Source organism: Meleagris gallopavo, chromosome 1 (assembly GCF_000146605.3).
Source record: "Meleagris gallopavo isolate NT-WF06-2002-E0010 breed Aviagen turkey brand Nicholas breeding stock chromosome 1, Turkey_5.1, whole genome shotgun sequence".
Lineage (NCBI taxonomy): Eukaryota > Metazoa > Chordata > Aves > Galliformes > Phasianidae > Meleagris > Meleagris gallopavo.
In genome coordinates, this window is record NC_015011.2 from 96,978,959 (window position 1) to 96,993,514 (window position 14,556).

At 34.3% G+C, this 14,556-nt stretch overlaps 1 long non-coding RNA gene across 1 annotated transcript in view; it reads left to right on the forward strand.

Annotated features, from left to right (window-relative positions):
* The window catches only part of LOC109370009, a 36,422-nt gene extending 30,425 nt beyond the window's left edge, over positions 1-5,997 (forward strand). The window contains exon 2 of the long non-coding RNA XR_002119757.2: positions 4,082-5,997. This is a non-coding gene — a long non-coding RNA (uncharacterized LOC109370009). The remainder of the gene's footprint in view (positions 1-4,081) is intronic.
* Positions 5,998-14,556: the final 8,559 nt, after the last annotated feature.

The following is a 14,556-nucleotide window of genomic DNA, read 5'->3' on the forward strand; positions in this document are numbered from 1 at the left end:
CAGAACAACAACAACAAAAAGCTAGGAATTTTGCAAGGTAATACATCTGAATAACTTTTTTGTTTTGATAAACCTGCTGCCAAAAACAACAATAAAAAGTGCTGGAAAAGCTTTGTTAAATCACTCAGTCCATTCCTTGGCCCCTGCCAATGCAGGATTATTCCTCAGTACATTCTCCACTGTCTTGTCCAGGCACAAATGCACATGACTCAAGCAATGGGTTTCCATCACTTCTCTTGAGATGTATTTCTACAGTGTAATAGATCTTATTATTAAGAAGCTTTTCTAAGTATTTCTTCATTTAGTTTTAGTCATCAATCTTAACAACACACTAGTGGTTCAGTTTAATCAGCACATATTTCTCATTAGTTTTCCAGTTCTCAGTTTACACATGACCAGTACTCTCCTCTTAGTCATCACTGAACATAAATGGCATATATGGGTGTTAAGATCTTTTTTCTACTATTTTAACAAGACAGTATATACAGTTATTTTCATTGCAATACTATGAGTTATGATGAGTTAGTTCACTTTTTCTGATATACTACTTCATTTCCCTCCTGTTTCTATACTTGTTTCATTTTACCTTAAAGGTACTAGTATCAGATCTCAATTACAACAATGACTATTTCTAATAAGCTCATTCAACTTATCTTTCATGCTGAACTGCACTGTTAGGACAATCCACACGATATTCTGAAAGACTGAGAGAGGTTGCAAAATGCAGAAATTAGAACTATCATTAGAAATAAAATCTCATTTAATATTCTGTATTTCACAATTTCACATTTCAAGTGCTTTTAATTATTATCTGTTGTGGAAGACAAAAAGATTATGAATAAAAAAATTTCCTGCCTCAATCTAGAATGTTCCTTCCTCCCACATTTCTGTGTCTACTCATGGTGTGCAGTCATTGCCATCAGGGGACATATCTGTGGTCCTTCTCAGGCTTGAAGGAGTAGGAGGGATCATATTAGTTTGTCAACATTTTGATTTTTGCTATAGCATTCTTCTATAACATAATCTCAGCTGAAGTGTCAAGTCACATATTCCTTGAAGGACTGGTCAAGTGTTCTCAGACAGCTGTATTTCCAGAGACCATTTGGATGTACCAAAATTGAACAAACTAGATTCAGGATTTAGCAGTCGGCTTTGCCTCTGCAGAGAAGCAGTAAGACATCCAAAGAGGTTTCTAATTCATCTGATAGTAACTATATTTATATGTCATCTTCTAATAAATCTTCTTCCTCTTAATATTCTTTCAGCCACTACCTTGATATCCGCTGATAAAGTTTTCTAAGTATATCCTGACTTGGACTAGAAAATTGTTATTGACAATTTAAAAAACTAAAAGTGCTTAGGAACTTAGATTTTGAGGGTTGTTGTTTGTTTGTTTGTTTGTTTTGCCATGGAAAGAACTTCTGAGAAATTTATTGTTGCTTTAGTGGGTCTTTTTATGTTCTTCTAAAGTGTATAGTAATGAAATAGAGTGGATTGAACCAGCTTTAGGGATGATATTATACTTTCTTCATAAAAATTTTCATTAAGGACTAGACAAATCCCAGTCTTCAGTATTTTGCCATTAGCGGAGTGGTTGTCAGACAACCAAAGCAAGCATCACATTCCAAAACCAAAATATAATGGGTAGAAATTTGAGAAATTGTCTGCTGTTAGTTGCTATTATTATTTACTTGTTTGGTGTAAAGTTCTATACTGAAAACAGAATCTAACAAAGGAGAAAGTGTGGCATGCCACAACTCAATGAAATGCAAAGAAATAGCTCTTGAATTACAGCATTTGGGTGGAGAATGCAATCAATACAGTTTCACCTAAAATATTGCCATGTTATGATTGTGAACAAAGCTCAAAAGCTTTGAGAAGGAAAACCTGCTCAGTTATCTAATTTATGAACTATGCTGCATGATCTATACAAACTATACTTTCTCTATACTGCACCTTCCTTTTGTTTGTGACTTCGGCCTGTCCTTTCATGTGTATTAAAGCCTCATTAACTTCATATCTATTTCTTCCTTACAAGCTCCTATAAAGGGAAACATGATCATGGCTAGGAGACAATCTGCTAATAGAGAGTCTTGCTATTGAAATATGATACTCAGTCCGGAAAACATTAAGAGCCTATATTCTATTTCTTTCTCTCAGAAAAAAGAATATTTGTCATGTTCAGTAAGTTTCTGTCTATATGTTTATTCTTAGGTATTTCAACCAGGGGAGCTTCTGTATTCTTCAAGTTTTTTTCCATAACAGTGAACTTCAGATGTTCCTTCTTAATTTTATCCCATTCTAATTTACAAATTCCTTTTGAAGTCCTCATTACTTCCTTTTCTCCTTTGTCATTCTGCTATTATGTACTTCTGTATTTTATTGCTATTTTTTTCTTTTTTTTCTTTTTTTTCTTTTTTTTTGTTTGTTTTTAATTCTTGTCACATCCTATTCCCATTTCCTATTTCTGCTTGGTTAATTGTGTGATGTGTAGGAGCACACAATTGAATCTTCACTCCATCATTTCAATTGAAGATAGGATACCATTAGCCAAATGTTTGTCCCATCTACAATTACAACTGTTTTTCTAGGTTGAAACATAAAACTTGCTTTCCATGTTTACAAGTTTATAGTATCCTACTGCCCCTCAGTACTAATTCTGATCTTTTATCTGGACCACATTACCTGCAGAGAAACCTGTCAATCTCAGAAGGTCTTTTCAGAGGAACAAAGAGCTGTTCCTAAGGATACAGCTGCAGAATCAGAATCTCAGCAACTGGGGCAAAGTCCTTGTCTTTCGTTTAACTATATTAAACACACATGCAGTGCTCTATAAGCGAAAATGAAATGTTGCAAATTCTGAACCAGAACTGTTAATCACAGTGTTTAAAAGTGTTCATACCAAAATGTTAGGTCACTTTCCACAGGAATTTAAATCTCCTTTACCCTTACTAGTTGTAATAGACTTAGGAGAGAACAGAGTTAAACAGGTTGTCTCCATAGACAGCAACAGCTCCAGTATTTGAAGTTACTCCGTAGAGCACTTCTTAGACTGCCAAACTTACTGAAGATTTACACTGTAAAAATTGCAAACAAGAAGGAATGCTAGAAACATCAGAACTTTCTCACAGACATCAATCTCAAAAGCAGCCACTGAAAAATGTGTCAAAATAAAGAATAGATGTAAAAAGAGCATTCATGCTTTGACAAAGTACTTGACTAATCAAGTCAAAAATGGAAGTAATATCAATTGCTACGTATTATTATGATATAGGTGATTTCTGTACTAACGACCCAGAGAAGATTCTATTTTTACTAGGAGCATGCAAATTTTTAGAAAGATACCGAAAGGATAAGACTCACTACATATGTACAATTGCCAAAAAGGAAAAAATATGTCCCTGGACTATTTGCAATCATGTCATATGATTACCAGGGCTTACATTTGCTTTGATAATATAGTCAGTGAATCTTTTCAAGTCTACAGTTTACTCTAATGATTCCATAGGCTTTCTTAACATTTGCAACTTCAATTAACCTTAGTGGCAGCAGATATACCAACTCTTCTTGTGGATTTGCACAAGAAGTCGTATCATTTTTCATCACCTGTAGGTAAGCAGAATTGGAGAATTACTATCACCAACTTCACAACCAACTATATATAGTATGTTACTCAAGTATTATCTATATTCGATTTTACCTATTAGTTATTCTGAATTATCCTGCCCTCTCCTTTCCCCCAGATTTCCCAAAGGGCTCCTGTAAAAGCAGCAAGCTATTGGAACATGTATCTCTCAGAAACTTCAAAACAAATGATCTGAGTGTTATTAACGTAAGAAGACATATGGCTTAATGGGAAGGAAATTATCCTGGTGAATGTAGTATTTTAGGGGGATTATGAATGACAAGAAATAATAGTGTTTTCTCTGTTCAATGAAAAACATTAATAATTTGACTTCTGTCTCATTGTCTCTATTTTTTTGTTTGTTTGTTTGTTTTTTTATGCAAGAAAACACAGGTTTACTTAATATGTGCAATTTTTAATTTTATTTTTCTCATCCAATTGAATACCTCTCTTCAGTGTTTGGAATACTTTATCTGCCACAGCTCCTTGTGACCCACCTCTGCCTTCATATATACAAGCACAGGTCCCAGTGAAGTCAATGGAGTCGCACTTGCATATTTGAGAAGAGGTTTGAGGCCTTTCATCTGAACACAACCAAGTATGTTATGAATTATTTTTAAATTGTATTAGCAAAAAACTAGCATTTCTCCAGTGCTGTTTATTCTATTCATTCTGTATCAATGATTTAAAAAAAAATTTTTTTAGGAAATGCTTACAGGTGAAGTCACATCTCATATCTGTTTAGCTGAATTGTAAATATGAAAGATAACTGGCTTGGAATTAGGTAGCAGGGACTAAAAGTGCCTTTAGGAGTTTAATCAAATTTATGCTTTTGAATGTTGAAAGGAATTACAATTTAAAATTTTTGATAGATGTAATAAATCAAATTAAATTTTCAAAGACCCCTTTGTTTAGCATGAATTTTAACTATAGCATAAACTATTTCTTCCTCTACCTATAAAAAATGTGAATTATTCATACCACCTGTATTCAGTGACCTACCAATGAACCTCCCCAAACCAGAAATGATCTCCTGCAGCATAAATAATGAGTCCATTGCCAGCCTCTGTGCTCAGATGTCTAAATGAATCTTTCAAAGCTGTAATTACAACTAATGTTACATTGTATTTGGCTGAAGCAGATGATTTGTTGGTAAACAAGGAATTTTGAATACTCAGAGAGAAATCTTTAAAGTGGAGTTTTCAGAAATCAGAGATCAAAAAACTTGAAAGTGACTTTGTTTGTATGTTTCAGGTTTGATTCTCAAAGCAATCTTGCAGATCTCACTGGTGGCATTTAGGATCTATCTTAAGTTACTGTGATTAGATTCTTATTTTGCTTTTCATTACACACAATAATAGTGCATTCCAGAATTTCAAATAAATTTCCCCTACACAACAGTTCGCAAATGATATTTCTCTTTCATCACATAAATTCTTCAATTTTCTCAATTCGCTCTTGAGAAAATTAATAAAATCCCTCCAATATTAACCTTCTCTATCAAGCAAAAGAAAGTTCATTGTTTTCATTTTTTTCTTAAATTTATGCGAACAGTCTCCACAGTAGATCTGAAACTGGCAATGCTATATATCTTTGCTGACTGACTGGAGGTGAAAATGCAAATTACTTTGATTTGTTGACTTAAGTCTAAGTTAGGTCACATAAAAGTGCAGCATCAGCTATTAAAAATTCATGATTTTACTACTCTTCCAACCATTGCTTTTATTAATGTTTCAACCATGTAACATCCTCATGCTTCCTCTAGTGACATGAGATGGAGAATGGACTGTGTTGACAATATTTTCCTTGCAATGACACCATCATAACAGCTTTGAAACAATGGGTCACCTCTGCTGGTGAAAATTTTTATGAGTGTGGCATGCAGGCTCTTGATCTTCACTGGCAAAAAAAAGCGTAGCTTATGGTGGTGACTATGTTGAAAAAGTAGCTGAGAGTTTGTATCTTTTCTGAGCTGAGCTCTGTGCCTTTTCTACTTTCCATGGAAATAAATAGGAGGCATTCCTTTCTGAAAAACCTGTGTTCTAAAGGATAAAGTATTTTAATAAATTCTGAAACCTTAAAATATGAACGCATCATATTCACTTAAAAGACCACAGACCTGTGTCTTTTGATGAAATCGTTGAAGAATGCTGTATATAGGACAACATAAACAGAAACCTACCTAGCTGCTTGCATATCCTTTTAATATTCAGTTCAGTACTATGTAGTGTTAGTGTTTTTTTGTTTTTGTTTTTGTTTTTCATCTGATTAGGAGGTATGAGCAGGTTTGTTTTCTTCCCTTTTCCTTTCAGCTAAGGTTTTTGCAGTGTATGGGATGCCTAAGTTGACACAGACCATGTGAAAAAAAAAAACATGTAACATTAAATTCCTTAAACAGTGGAGACTAAGAGATTTAATTGAATGGAATGGACTAGATGGATCCATCAGAATTTGTCAAGAGAAAATGCTTCTGTCCTATTTTTTTCCCTCCTCTTCTGAATATTAATGAGGCTTTTAAAATGGAGATAGAGCAATGCAGAAAGTGTAATAATCAATCCACATAAGAAAACAAAACAGTCAGAGTATTTACAGGTTTCTGGGACCTGGCAAAAGATCCAAGACTTTCTACAGTCTTCTGGAGTCTGAAAGAATGCCTGGAGTATTTTGTACTAATGCACTTGGAAAAGACTCAACTCACATAGGTGGCCCAATGAGTGTGAGCCATATTGAGTTCATTATAGAGCCTTGCGCTCAGTTTCAGTTGTTGATTTCTTTTAATCTGTATGCTTTCAGGGATCTAATAAATGCTGTAGATGAACTGCTGCTTCAGAATTCAGTGTGAGAGTCTCAGTCTGTCATTAACACTAGCCAGTTGAATGAAGGCTGGGCATTTCTTGCCAATGATAGTACACTTGCTAGCTTTTTTGTCCAGGCAGTTAATTAGAATAAAAGCACCGCTAATGTAGTAGAATTGTTTGTAGCATGTTGACTATCACATTGCATCTCTGTTCATTTGGTCAGAACACAAAGGAATGGCTTGTAGATAAGGAATGGCTTGTAGATAATATCCTTACTGATGGGATGCCAAGGCATGTAAAAATGTTATGGTAGCTCTCTGGATCATTGGTACTACATTTCAGAAACCACAGACAAATCAAACAGCCTTCTGCAAGCAGGAGATTTTTTTTTTTTTTCTAGGATAGCTATTATGTTTTGGTTTTATGTAGCTGTTTAACTTCCCAAGGAACTACAAAACATAGCCAAAGAACCTAGTAAGTCAAAATTATCATGTGAGCACTGTCAATGTTCTTTTTTATTTGTTATATAAAGTGTAAGTGGTTGCTTATTCCAGCATTGGAAACTCTTGCTTAGATTTCAGTATTGAGAGATGTTTTAACATCTGGGTGGCTTCACTTGCAGAAGTGCCAGTGCTGGGCTGCCTTTTGTGGAGAGCTTGAAGCCAGGCCCCATCACAGGGTTTTGATTTAGAATTCAGCTGAGCAGAAGCTAGGAGCGGCCATTGTGTCTGCTGCCTCTCAGGCGGTGTGCTGAGGAAAGGTTACAGGCCCACACAGCTGTCAGGTCCATAACTGCAGCTGTTGTGATACCACAGTGCCTTGATGTAGGGCTGGCAGGGCTGCAGTCTTCCTCGAGGAGCTGAGCCTGCTGGGATGGGAAACACTGCAGTACAAAGAAACTGGTAGTTACAAAAAATGGGAGATTACTACCAGAACACCTATTGATGAAAGCCTGTAGCTGGGATACTCGCAGCTTTTGGAAAGTGTTCCCAGTTGTATTTTTAATAACACTGATCTTCAGAGTGAGAATGTGTACTCTGCTGAGTTGTAATAACACTTAGGAATGTACTCGCCTACAAACTGAGCATCGTAAAGTTGTTGTTTTCACATTTTCCTAATAAAATACCGTGACATTGTAAATCTGTTTTTATTTTATCTGTAATGGCAGAAATATCATAAAATCAAATCCTTTTTAAAAATTTAGGCCATAGGACAGTGATATATTTCATCTTTCTAGGGATCATGGTTTGTGTCATTCAGTCTGAGCAAAAAATTGCAGCGTACTACTTAAAATCTTTTATTTTCAAAGTGCATCATAAAATTCAGTGCACATTCAAGTTTGTAGCAAGGTGAATCAGAAACTTATAAAGCAGTTAAATAACAACATGTGGAGTAAGACAACTATATGGGATATTTGTGACAGGAGCCAGGTGTGGAATAGCAAACAGGACTGACAGGTCATAGTATAATTAAATGTGTTCAGGTTTCAGCTTATCAAAGTTTCCTTTTATCCGAAGTGCCAAACATCTAGGTATCTATTAATTAAATTTAAAATTATGCTTCAGACTAGAAATCATGAGGCTATAATTGGGTTTCCTCAAAAAAGGCCATTCTATTGCTTTCTTTTCTGATGTATGTATGAGCACCTTATCTTTATAGTAATATAAAAGTGTGTGATCTTGCAATGAAGAAATGCATGTGATTAGATGTATGAGAGCACTCTTCAATGGCTCAGTTTTGTCAAAATTTCACAAAAGTATTGAATGTACCAAATCATTAAAGAACTACAAACTCATTGCAAATTGCAACATAAATGGTCTTTTATAAATGATCACAATTAAACCTTTTTAGAAGATTACAGAACTGACTTTCATATCCAAATAGCACTAAGCAATTAATTATTTTTCCCATCTTCCTGGTATGATGCCTGAAGTATAAAGTGTAGGGGGTTATGGATATATCATAAATTGTGAGTGGGAAATACTGTAGCTGTAATAAAATAGAGCCACGAATATCTGTGTTAGAAGAACATTTTGATCTGTGCACTTGATTTTTCACTTGAGAGGGTAACAGTTTCATTTTATTCCTCTTGAGAGGGCTGATCCTTTCATAATAAGTACCACTAAACTGTGAGACATTGAATACAAATAGAGCAAATGCTCTTCATGGCTCTGCTGTTCCCTTCTGGGAAACACATAAACCAGCTTGAGTGGAGAGCTGAGAGTTGGAGAATCACCCAAAGGCAAGAAGAAAAGACCAAACACACTTGGAGACATCAGAAAAGGAGCAAGTTTAACTAGCCTCTGAACTGAGGAAGCCTGTTTTGTTACTTTTCAGTTCACCTCCCATGGCGCTATCAGAAAGACTACCCTGTGGGATTTTTTTTTTTTAGAATGAGAGGGTCTCCTATGAAATAGTCTCAACGTATTCATGAAACTAAGCATGCAAAATATGATTTAGGATACAAACTTAAAGATGTTATTGATACAAAATATATAATAAAATCACAATACAATTTGAAATAATGTGTGTTTTGCATTTTTTACAAAGCTTATTATACCAGACTTGAAATAGATGTATGTTTTCATTGCTTGTTCACTATTAAAGACCTGAAAAAAAATCTCCATCAAGAGAGGATCTTGCCTAATATCCATTTTCTTCATTACATTCTAGCAGGAGATTTAATATAAGATTAAATAATTAATTAATAAGATTTCCTCTCTTATAGTTTATATTTAATTCTCTGTGTTCTTAAACTAGTCATAGATGATTGAAACAGAAGTTATGCATTGATCAGTACTAGAAAGGAAAAATGAGGGAAGAAAATCTGGTCAGCCAAGGTCAATCACTTGGTAGTAGTTTTATCTTTGAAAAATAAAAAGTTTCAAGGCGGTGAAGATGATGAGAAGGGCTTGTGAACATCTATGACCTATGAATCTCTGGGACGGCTTTTCCCAAACCATCTTGGAAATGGAATGTTTAGATGTTGAAATGCTCTGAGCAGAGGATCCAGACAAACAGGAGAATAGTCCTTGGACTGGGGAAGATAGTTAATGAATTGTTTATGAATTTGTTGTGAAGTGGCTGAAAATATATTCTTCAAAGTCTGAGTTTCTTTTTTAAAAAAATTTTCAGCCCTCAGGTTGTGAAAATATCCTGAGGACATTTCAGATCTATCTCTATTCCTCAGGAAAACTTCTACAGAAGTTACTCATTATTCAGCAGAGGTTATTGAAGGTTTGTCATTATTAAATTGAGGCAACTGAATAGATTATTCATGCAGGTGCCTAAATTAATGATTAAAAAAATTCAGGTCAAGCATCTCTCAAATATTTAATATACTCACCTCCAAAATCAATGAGGCTGCTTAAATTCCCAACAAAGCCCAACATCTCCCCAGGCTATCCTGCGCACTTGGGCATCTCAACCCGCGTTTGAGTAGCTTAGCAAGAATTGAAAAGGATAACAGGAAATACAATTTAGTCTGCGGACAATTTTGTCTGCAGAAATTTAGTCTGTAGAGGAATTTTGACTGTAGGGGAAATAGTGTCCTGAGATCTCAGAGGTGGTGTTTCCAAGTAGTATCGAGGTACTTCAAATTTTAGAATTTGCAAAAGAATATTTTTTCAGCTTTAAGATTAAAATAAAATAAAATAAAATAAGATATAATAAAACAAGGGGATAAAAACAGTTAAGATCAGAAAGCTTTTAGGTAAACAATTTTATTCAGCTGAGACTGCTTGTGTCAAAAAGACTATTTGCTACTCTGCTCTAGTGATTCAAAACTGGTATAATCAGATCACTACTTTATTCAGTGGCAAAGAACTATAGTGGAAGCAAGTGCCAGATTTGCACATTCAAAAGAAAAATCTGTGGAATGGAAGGAGAGTAGGCACTTTGTTTTCCTTTCTCAGGGCTTGAAAGGAGAAATGGCCTCATATTTATCCCATACATAAGAGCTGAAGTTGGATGAGAAAAACAGAGAGCCTTTCAACAGCGAAAAGCACCGTGGTTGAAGTAATCCCAGTAGAATGACAAAGTATGATAATATTCAATATATAACATAGTGAGTTACTTTTAGTAAAAGAAAAGCAGAGGTGGTTTACAAACAAAAATAATTGTTCCATTTTATTAGATGTTAGTTGAACAGACTGTAAGGAATATGGAAGACTAAATTAAGGAGAGGAACAAAATTAAGGAGAGAACAAAAATAGGGTGAAGGAACATGGGTGAATCCATTTCTCAGAATAAAGACAACTGCAGATTATCTGAATGACAACTGGAAAGCTCTAGGTAGATGCATATGTTATGATTCTTTAAAATTTCACCTGGTTTACCTGGTTCTGCATATCTAACGGGAAACAAGCTGCACTAAAATATTCTGTATTGATTCTCTGAAGTGCTTATTTGATTTTGCAGTTTATGTGCATACTTCTACATAGACATCTTTCCCTTTCCTTTTTTTAACTGTCTCAGTGTTCAAAATGTTTTGTAATTATGATTTTACAGAAGTTTGGTAGCTATTAAATATCTCACTCTAACCTAATATTTGATTTTCTGTGCTAGACACAAAAGATTCTTTTCCTATCACAGACTCTGTTAAAATCAAAGCGAAAATCCTTTCTTCTGGAAAGTCCTTCAGAAGGTCCTCAGTGAAATTCATTCAAATAATCTGCAAACACCTCAACAGCTCTTATACTTTCTAGCCATTGTAGGATTCCCTTTTGGTGACAGATGCTATAGATTCTATTGTAGAGAATTCAGAATATAAAAATCCACACAGGACAACTCTCTACACTCTTTCAGTTTCCTCTTCAGTGTAATATTTTCCGTTCTTTGAAAATGCTGCTTTGGCTTCTTCTCATATGTTTATAATTGGAATGAGTGCTTCAGCCAGATTTTATTCTTCTCGTCTCTCAAGACAGCATATAAAAGCATGTCTACTCTTTTACTGATGTAACTGATGGTCCATGGGAGAAATGTCCCATTGTCTTGTCCTGCAAAGGGCAACAAGTTCCCCATCCATTACTGAATCTCCAAGGACTTCTGTAGTGCAAATAGTACATATACATTTCATGGAGAAAAGTAATGAAAGAATCTTCTTTTCCAAGAAGAAAGGATAGTGCATCTCCCAATAAAGTGTTTCATTGTCACACTACGTAAAAGCAGATGAATGCAATTTGAACTAATAAGGTTTAACTCAGCTAAAACAGATCTTGCACAGAGTACTGGCCTCAGATTGATTTCCTGCATCTGTTTTAAAGTTATCTTTAAAACAGCTTGAGAAACAATATCTTCGAAGATTGTATCTTTATATTTGTAAGGAAACATGGGTGAAGCATGTGATTGCATATAATGTACACCATCCTTAAATTTATGGTAATTGTTGTAGCTAATATAAGAGGTTAGGAATCCTGCACTTAACCATTTTCCTTAACATATGTACTTTTTATAATGCTATGGCAGGGTAAATGGAAAAAAAAAAAAAGAAAGAAAGAAAAAAAAAGACATCATTTGAAAGGAATCTCACTTTTTTGTGTTTTAATCTGGAATAGAAAAGACAGTTTTGAAATGTGTAGTCCAACATTTTTTAAGTAAAAGCAAACCAAACAAACAAACAAAGAAAAACAACAACAACAACAAAAAAAACCCAGCAGCCTGCTAGCACAGAATAAAGACTCTGAAAATGGGATAATCATGAAAGAGGCTCCAATTGAAAAGAATTCACACCTAATGAAAATATTTGATAATTTTTAAATTCTACCAATAACTGCTCAGGGACACAAAAATGAAGTCTTATGTTATGGAGAGGAAGCTGTTAGTAATCAATTATTTGTTGAAAATAATGCTAGAGAACCTTATAGAGAAGGAAACTTGAAATCTGAAAACATTCATTAAGGGAATCTAAACTGTAAATGCAGCTGTAAACAAAAAGATTTTGAAGAGAGAGGAATATCCAAATTGTAGATGGATTCACCTTGCAGATATTCTGTCCTCTGGCTCTGCATCACTTTATTCAAGAATATGCACAGAAGAGTTATTTTCAGATTTTAAAAACATGGAGCAGATTGCATCACACTGGAGCAGACTAATTACACCTCACTTTTTTAATACTACGTTGAATTTTCATCTCCTCTGTAAACTGTGTACTCTTCCCATTGGCTAGCTTGCTTCCCACTTCATCATCCTAGTATCATTTTTTCCTCTCTTTTATTCAGACTTGATTCAAAGTACATTTCCATATATATAGGCAAACTCATAAAGCTCACAGGGAAAGTTCTTTTGAACTAGTTTTCACATGTAATACAAGGGATTAATAATTTAAGTAAAGTCTTTTGAAAAGGAAAGGACTCTGTTTAAAAGCCAGAATTTTTGATCTGTAAAGGAAAACAAGTTCCATATGCTAAGGAGAGCTCCAAGTGCAAAAGCTCCTGAAGATTTCAATGTGTTTTGTGATGGTGCCCCTTTCTCCCTCAAGAAAGATCAAGACAAATGGTTGAACCTCCTCATCTTCAGCTTTTGGAGACTGAACCCAGTTCTGTCTTTTCTCTTTTTTTTCTGGCTTCTCTATATGCATTTTAACTTCTCTAGCTCACCAACTGTTTAAAGGAGGAAGAATTTGATTTGTGTTTCATAAGATTTTTTTGGGCTGATATTCCACTGTTATAATGGAACACAAATCACATCACATTTCAACCAACAGCTTTAAATATACGTATGAATGTCTTCTTTAAACATACGTTGTGTCTTTCTCAGTCTTCTCTGCTCCAATTATTATTTTCCTTTATAGTTTACAAATAGAAGAGAGAGATTGAAGAAGCTAGTGACATCTTGTTCGAGATGTAATATAAGCTTCTGCTTGTTGTCATCCAATGCCAACCATTTTCTATGCGTATACTGCTTTGTAACTCAAACTGTGATGAAAGAATGTAAATACAATGGGAAAATTTGGAGAAATAAATGTCTTGTTACAGCTTGCCTTTGTATTGAAAAAAAAACAATTTTACCTACTTCAGTGGAACAATATAAATTGATAGATATTAGCCAAATTGTTTAAGAGCTGCAGAGCTCTTAAAAGCTCCTTTTCTAACAAAACTAAGTATGTTGTATTTCTAACATATCTTTCCACAAATTGGAAAAAAAATGTGTAAGTAATGAAACCACAGAAATGCAGATATTTCTTTTTAAAAAATAAAGAAAAATTGGAGTCTGGGATTATACCATTGCATCATTTCTTCATAAACTGCATCATATAAACTACTGCTGTTTATTTTTCTATTGTTTTTATTTTTTTCTCTGTCTTCGTAGTGAGTTCTTAACATTTTCCAGGAAGACTTCCATTGCTTGAAGAGTTACTGGACAACTTATTTTGGACAATACTTTGCTCATGTTTTGATTGACAGTCTTCGATATGCAAGTTTGTTTATAATGAGTCACTTAAGATAAATCTACACTGTGTTTAAAAATGAATAATTATCAACATTTTACATTCACAGAATCTTAGAACAATTTAGGTAGGAAGAAACTCATGTAGGTCTCATAATCCAACTTCTTGTTGAAAGCTTTTATGCATAAACTTTCCTGACCACGTTTCAAAATGCAGTTTCTATGAATATACAACTCTCACAGACATGTCTGTGACACATTCCTCATAGCAAATGTGGTGATGAACATACTGTCACTATCAATGTTCAAACAATATAGTTTAAGCAGTCAGGTACTTATTTGTGGAAAGTATCTTTCTAAATCTGCTTTGCTCTAGATACAGCTTTTTTTCTATCTCTAAAATATGTAAACCTCTCATTTGAAAAAAAAATAGTTCTGAAGGATGAAATATTGTTTTGAAGAGCAAAATTATTTTTGCTTGGAAAAAAAAAAAAGAAGATTTAAAAAGTTTTAAAATATGGCAACCACACTATTACTTCCTCTGTGAGGAAAAGTTATGCTGACATAAGGAGTAATAAGTACACACCTGATTAATTCATTTCTAAATATGCTCCATTTAACTGTTCTCTGCTTGAACCAGCTTTGAAGAACTGCAAGAACATGAAAATTCCTAAGAGGAGATGATTATTCAGATGATTATTTAGCTTGCTTGTCTTCTCCTTTTTTTTTTTTTTTTTTGTGTGTGTG